Raw genomic sequence first — 8037 nt, 5'->3', positions numbered from 1 at the left:
ATGGAAAGCGTCAGTCGAGAGGTGTCTTCTTTACCAAATACCTCTGCCCCTCTAATGTGGTTAGAAGGACTCCATGCTGTCCAATGGTGCAGCCCTCTGCAGCAGGTACCCTCATCCAGAAGGAGAATAGAGGTTTGTGATCATTGTCAGGAGGCTGGATCATTGCCTTGTTTCCAGCAAAACATAGTGGTGATTAGACCCAGCAGCAATGTTTTCCCCTCGACAACGTGATGTGCAGAAATCAGAGTTGGTCAAGACCAGTTTGTGCAGCTGATGAAGACATGGGGCAGAGAGTGTCCTGTTATCAGATACCAAGGCAGTGACTGCTGAGAGTCATGGGTGAACTTTGACGACGACTAGCTACAGCTTGATTATAATCATTAAGCTTTTACAGGACACTGAATGTACTGCAAAGGGTTTTTACAATCTTTTTATTAGTTGTTCCCCATCCTGCCCAGCCTGAAAGAAGGGCTGCCACCTCCGCTCTGCAGGTGTGGAAACAGGGACATGGTGGGTTAAGTTGCCTGCCGGAGGTCATGCAGCGGCTGAGCTGGGGTTCCATCTTGTTGGATTGGCCAGATAGAGCCTGTTCCTTTGGGCCAGTGGATTGATGGAGGGACCAGGAAGATTTAAAGCAATGAAGTACCTGGGGATACGGAAGGAAGCGGAATATTTTGAACTTTGTATTTTACTTTCTGATGTGAATTTTGAGTCAAAGGCCAGGCATTTCTCACTCTCTTCTGATTCTCCCTTTCTCCTGTACCATTTATTCCCCTTGTTCTCTAAAGGAAGAGGTTGGTCCTGGACCAGTGTCCAGGTTCCAGGCATTTAGAGAAGGCACAGATGGGTAGTTCTGATAATGCTGAGTAGAGCTCTAATGAGAAGGTCAAGGTAATTCTCTTTTTCTTGGAGAAGGCATTATGCCATCCTCTTATCTTCTTACAGGGTTTTTAGTTAGAGTGTTGCTCATGAGATCTTCTTAGGTATCCAGGTACTTCAGAAGCTAATGTCACCTAAATTTAGGAACTGGGTGGTTAAGCAAATTGAAATAGGTTCTTTGTTCTTTATTCTTGTGACACAGGACTTTTCAAGCCCTCCAATCTGCACTGTGAGTTTCCAAAGGGGGACTGTAGCCTAAGCATTGCTGAAACGCGCGGGCTGCAGACTGCTTTCCCCTCGCTCTGTCTGCTGATGGGGACACTTTATACCCCTGAGAAAATGTGACCAAGCATATCCCACCCAGACGGGCAGCCCACAGTCCCCTTCCTTCTTTCCGTGGCTCCTCACTGGGCTTCTTTTTGCTCTTATGGGAGGCACAGGCAAAATATCTTACTTACTGTCTAAACCATTTAAGCATGAGCCGGTAACCAAAGCCAGAAAATGAACCAGACATCCTTTGAACTGAACTTCTATTTTTAGTCTTGGCTTATTACACCAACTGTAATGTAATAAGTGAGTTTGGTTATAGAGTATGTGTTAGGACATAAATTACTATAGAGTCTTTTTTTTTTTTTTTGTACAAGGTAGCGTCAGGGTGCAAGAATGTGTCTTTAGGATCTGTTAATATTTTTAATAGATTCTGGTTGTCCATGTGGTAAATTGGGAGCCTGGGGGTCTGTGTTATGGGACAAGCTCAGAATTGGTATTCTCTGTGACCTTAGGTGAGTCACTTAAACTCTCTGGGCCCTACATGTCTACCTATAAAATTATAATGACTCCTGCTTCCTCTCTGGGTTGGGAGTGAGGGATGTGCTGGAACAAACTAGATCATAAGTTGTGAAGTACTTTTAGCTTATAGGGAAAAAAAGAACAGGAAGAGAATTTTAAGTTTCTATATGTTCTCTTCTTCCCATAACATCTAAATATGAAATCTTGGGAACAGATCTACGAAGAGACAGATGAGGTCAGGAAGAGATGCCTATGAATGGGACTGGCCGGGTGCTTTGCAAGACTCCTGCTTTCACAAAACCTTATATGGAGCACTGCGCTCCTTGGAACCCAAGAGCCACCATGAATGCTGAATTTTGTCTTTCTTTCCTTTTTCAGTTGACAGTTTCTGTTATTGGGTGTGCAGTCTGATGCTTTTATATTTCTGCATTAAGTCTTTTTTCTACTAGGTGTCAGGATTCAGAATAGTCTCTTCATTAAATCTTATGGAATACCCATTTGCTGAAATTCAGGCCCATTTGCTGGATATTTGTTCTCCACTGACCCCCTCTTACCATCAGCCCAGGAAGTCCAGGTGTGTCAGGCTGTTCTTTATATCAGATGCTCAGGATCTGACGTCTCGGCAGATTTCTGCTGTCAGGAGCCCACACCTCCATTTTTCTGCTGTGCTTATATTATCATGATACCCATTTTCAGAGGAGGAGATGGAGGCAGAGGTTGGAAGGATTTGCCTGAGGCCTCAGGGTGACTCATGAACACAAGGGTGGAGGGATGAGGCTGAGAGATTCTTACCCCCTGACCTCACTCCCAGATCATGTACTGTACAGTCCCTTTCCTCTCATGGACCTGCCTGCTTGGAAATTGGATTCCAAAACTTTTTTTGGTACCTTTTCCCATTCGTTGTTAGTCTTTGCCGAAATTCATTTGTCCAATGCGTCATTTAGCATATTACCTCTCTGTGGTTCTCAGATCAATGCCCAGAGTCTCTCACCTGTCCTTCTACTTAAGATTTCGTCCGAGCTGCAGTAAGTGTGACCCTTCACTTACTCCAGATTCTCTGGGTCCTGGCCCCTGTGTCAGAGGTCTGGAATAATTATCTTACAGGGATAAATGTAGAGTGGTTGCTCAGGAGGGGTGGGAGACTATAATTTGTTAAATACATTCCGTTGTCATGCTCTATATGAGATACAAAAACAACATGATAAACCTATGAGTGTGGTGTTCATATTTTGCTGATGAGGAAGTTGAGGCATAGAAAGGCCAAGTGATCTGCTGAAAGTCACATGACGGTGAAGCCAGGGAGCTGACACGTGGCCCATGGTCTTTTCCACAAGGTCCTTACTGACTACTCCTTTGGTAGCCACACCCCTCATTATTTGCATAATTGTAATTTATCACATTCATGTAAGGATTTGTGGCTTCAGAAAGTTCTCAAAATTCTTATGTTATTTTTTGTTTGCAACAGACATGAAGTAGGCACTACCTATAACCATATCTCCCCACTTCTTTTTTTAGATGAAGAAACTGATGAGAGTATTTTGAGAGTATTTTGCTTAGTGTCCCTCCTCTGGTGACCAACTATATCATATAATCTATTATCAAATTATTCTTTCTCAAATACTATTTTCATTTATGTCACTCTTCTGATTAGGAAGGTTACCCCCTGACCTACCTATTGCTGAATAGAAAATTGTTTGCCAGTTCTTCAACCCTTTTTGACAGCTGGTCCACCCCAGCGACCATTCATTCATTCATTCATTTATTCAACAAACCTTAATTAAACACTTGTGATGTGCAAAGAAGCAGGGATATAAAGAGAAATAGTACATGATCCTAACCTTGAAGGAGATTACAGTGTGGTCAGGGAGTCATCCAGATCAACCCATTATTGTAATCCAGGATAATAAAGGCGATGACAAAGGGTATTAAGGGAGCACGTTGAAGGGGCACTTCACTTATAAAGTGGGCTCAAGGAGGGTAGCTTAGAGGTGAGGCTTGTGCCAAATCCTGTGGGACAAGTTGAGTATAGGGTGTGGAGTAGGGAGTGTTGAGAGGTGAGGTTGGGAGAGCTAAGCAGGGGAAATCATGAAAGATTTTGTGGGCAAAAGTAAGGAGTATAGATTTTATCCTACAGACTATGGACAGCCACAACAGGATTTTAGGCAGGAGAGGTTGACATGATCAGATTTGCGTTTTAGAAAGGTTCGCTGTGGCCTTAGCATTGAGAATGGATTGGAGGAGGGCAAGATTGGAAACAGTGAAGACTTAATAAACTAGATAAGAAATGAGGGTCTGAACTAATGTATTTGGGCTAGAGAAAATATTTTAAATTGTAAAGAAGTAGAGTATTATAAATTTAAGAAGTAGAAACACACAGGTCTTGCAGACATACTGGATGTAGAAGGTGAGGAAGAGGAAGGTATTAGACAGATTTAGCTTTTGGCTTGAGTAGCAAGGAAGATGGTAGGACGGTTTACGTGGCATCTGTTGCTAGAATAGTATAGCTGAGATTGGGTAACATAAAGAAGGGAGGTTTATTTTGGCTCATGGTTCTGAAGGATAAAAAGTTTAAGATTGGGTGACTGCATCTAATGAAGGCCTCATGTGTCTTCAACTCAAGCCAGAAGATGGAAGGGCAAGGGAGCATGTGCAAAAGAGAGGAGAGGAAAAAGATTGTTTATACCAACCTACCCTCACAATAACTAACCAACTCTTCTGGAAATTAGATTAGTCCTTGCATGAACATACCCTCCCCATGACCCAAGTACCATTTAAAAGCCCTAGAACTTCTCAATACCATTACATTGGTAACTAAACTCCAGCATGAGTTATGGTGGAGACAAACCACATTCTAAACCATTGAACAGGGAGAGGAACATGGAGAGAGAACATCCACTTTAAGCATGCTGAGTCTGAGATGTCTGTGAGACACCTGGGTAAGGTGGTTCAGAGGGTAGTAGGACACATAGGTCTGGAACTCAGAGGAGAAATCTTGGATAATGATGTAATTAGAATCCATCTGGAAGAAATTGATGGTTGAAATCTCAACCAAAGGTAAGATTTCCTCAGGGAAAGAGTGTAATGCAAGGGGCTGTGCATTAGAACCACTTGGGGGAATTAAGAATGCAGGGAGCCAAAGTCACACTACAGACATATAAAATTAGAAATCCTAGAAATGGGACTTCAGTACCAGTGTTTTAGAACTCTGTAGATGACAAAATGGCAGCCAATGTTGAGAAGGATCTGGTTAAGAGAAACTGTAAGGGCCTCATTAAAGGTGATAAAATAAGAGAGAAGCCAAAGAAGTTTCCAAAAGAGTGGGAGAACCAGAGAGGGGGTATTATGGACACTAAGAATCTATAAGGTTGGGCCCACTTTTCTACCTAATCTTTGGTTTCTCCCTAACACAGCCTCTCTCATAGGGACCTAATCTGTTTGCTCTTCCCTGCATGTTATTTGGTAGATGCTCATCTGAGTCTCTGCTGAAACTAATCCTGATGCCCAGGAGTAGAGTTCTTCTTCAGGATGCCAGTCTGTGTTCATTTCATTCTAAAGATTTAGTTCAAAGCTGCTTCTCCAAGGAATATCTGACTAATTTTATCAGATTCTGATTATTCCTTTTTCTGTGCTCTCTTATGCATTTATTTCTATGCCAAAGATGGCCTAGTTGTGAGGCACTGGCAAGAGTCCTGGGTTTCGACTCCGAGGATCTAGGTTCAAGTTTCAGCTGTGCTGCATGTTAATTAGCTTGACCATCTTGGGAAAGTTACTTAAGTTCATCAGTTTACCTGTAAGGTATTCATAATAATAATGCTTTTGAAAGGTTGATATGAGATTTCCATGTGAGAATGTAAAAAGCTCTCTATATAGGAAGGCGATATCAACAAAATGTCAGAATAGTAGTTTCTAGCACTAGTCTCTGTGCTGGTTAATTTGGGGTATCAGTTTGACTGGAATGAAAGATACCTAGAAACTTGGTAAAGCATTACTTCTGGATACATCTGGACTGACGCATGCTACCAATTTCTGATTCTTCAGTTTGCATATGGCCATGATGGAATATGCATTTTGGGAGTCTCAGAAGGAGATGTGAAAGAGAATGAGAGAAGAAAGCTTATTTAAGGAAAGAATGACAGAAAACTCGGTAGGGAAATGACCATCTAAATCCATGAAGTCCAAATAATTCCATGTGGTAAAGAGATTTTTACTAAGACACATTATAATCAATTCTGAAAAGTCACACAAAGAGAATTTTGAAAGCAGCTAGAGAAAGCAAAGTGTTACATACAAGTGAAATTCTACAAGACTTTCAGCAGATTTCTCAGCAGACACTTCGCAGGCTAGGGGAGAATGGGGTGATATATTCAAAGTACTGTGAAAGGAAAACTGTCAACCCCAAATACTAAACTCGGCAAGCCTGTTCTTCAGAAAGAGAAGGACAGGTAAAGACTTTCCTAGACAAAAGTTGAGGGAGTTCATCACTACAAACATTTCCTTCAAGAAATTTAAAAAGGAGTTCTTAAAATTGAAATGAAAGGTCATCAACTAACAACGTGAAACACGTCAGTATTAAAAAACTCACTGTAAAGGCAAGAATATAGTCAAATTCAGATTATTTGAATACTGTCAGGATGGGGCATACATAACTTTTAACCTAAGTGTAAATGTTAAAGGACAAAGTATTAAAAATTATAGCTACAGGGGCTGGGGTTGTGGCTCAGTGGTAGAGCGCTCACCTAGCATATGTAAGGCCCTGGGTTCGAACCTCAGCACCACGTAAAAATAAATAAATAAACAAAATAAAGATATTGTGTCCATGTATAACTAAACAAATTTTTTTTTTAAAAAAATTATAGCTACAAAAATGGGCTAATGAATATGAAATAAAAAAGATGTCAATTGTGGGGCCCAGGATGGAGAGGGGGTGATGCCTGACAATGCATCTGATGGGAATTGGGTGGGAAAGAGAGTAGGGGAAAGTAGTTGGGGATGGTGGGAGATGGATGAGGTGGTGACTCACATATCATGGTGCCCAAGTAGGGCCCAAATCCTACATTCCAGCAGGGTGGGGGAATGCTGTATTCCATGGACCTCTTTATGAAGCAAAGTAGGTAATGGTTGCCATAAATGACAAACAAGTGAAATGCCTAATACATGACAATATTTCAAATGAAATTGGGACAAGTGGTTTTCAGAGAGCAGAATGCTCCAGTATGTGAACACCAATCTGCAGAAACAGTAAGAACTTCAAAAAGCCAACCAGGAAACGAAATGCAGAAGGGAAGATCAGAGGGACTGCCCCAGGACAGGAGTCATTCTGTGGAAGTAAAAATGAAAACCAACAAACAGAACACCTGGCAAGGGAGATGGCAGTAGTACCCATCAGTGAGACGCCGCAGTCTCAGAAGAAAAGACGCGGCAGATCCTCCTGTTGCAATGAGGAAACATTGATGAACAGAGTTTAAGTCAAGATTCCGGAACAGCTGAAACCATGGCTTGTTGGTGACTAAGATTTAATTACAAGGCAAAAACGACTCTTTTATCTTCCTGCCAGGAAGAATGTGGATTTCATTCTACAAGATTATGCCAAGTACAAGAAATCTCTAGGAAATACCAGGAGTGTGCTGTTAATGAAGTAGTGGCGGGGATAAAAGAACATGCCAACGTGATGACGGGCAATCAAGCTTCGCAAACTTGAGCGACTCCAGTCTGCAGATGCTCTTGCAGATCACTAGGATGTCCCCGTGTCCCCGGTACATGGAGCCTCAGATCTACTGAGATTATTTGTGCAAATTAAATTGATGTAGGCCTGATACATTTCTGGATGAGAAGGAACTTGCTTTATTACTGAATCATCTTTATGATTTCCTAAAGCACCAGACAAAGACTTTGCCGACTAGTTCCAGAGATTATGAAATGTTTCATAAGAAAGCTGCATGAGGTTCTCTCAGGCACGTATGTTTGAATCTCTGTAAACACATTCCATCCCTTTCTTGTACAAATGAGGTACCTTGAAGCTGTCAGTATATAAAAGAATTAATGTTTGTTTTCTGTTTGATTTTAAACAGAAATTAAAGGAGGTTATGGCCCGTCTTTCTTTCCTTCTTTCTTTCTTTCTTTCTTTCTTTCTTTCTTTCTTTCTTTCTTTCTTTCTTTCTTTCTTTCTTTCATTCTCTCTCTCTCTCTCTCTCTCTCTCTCTCTCTCTCTTTCTTTCTGTCTTTTTTCTTTCTTTTCATTTTAAAGATGCTACCAGTATATTCAATGCAAACAGAAGACAGGCATGCTATCGAGGGTTTCATTGCTTAGTTGACAAAGCTACTTTTGAATGCTGGTGGTTCTATTCTTTTGATACTCTACACTTTTATGAT

The 8037-nt window shown here is 41.3% G+C and overlaps 1 pseudogene; it reads left to right on the top strand.

Annotated features, from left to right (window-relative positions):
• The first annotated feature begins 6871 nt into the window (after positions 1–6871).
• LOC107156616 lies at positions 6872–7608 on the top strand (annotated as a pseudogene).
• The last annotated feature ends 429 nt before the right edge of the window (positions 7609–8037 follow it).

Source organism: Marmota marmota, unplaced genomic scaffold (genome assembly GCF_001458135.2).
Source record: "Marmota marmota marmota unplaced genomic scaffold, marMar, whole genome shotgun sequence".
In the NCBI taxonomy this organism is placed as follows: Eukaryota; Metazoa; Chordata; class Mammalia; order Rodentia; family Sciuridae; genus Marmota; species Marmota marmota.
The sequence above is the reverse complement of the archived record's forward strand: the minus strand, read 5'-3'. Positions and strand labels throughout refer to the sequence as shown.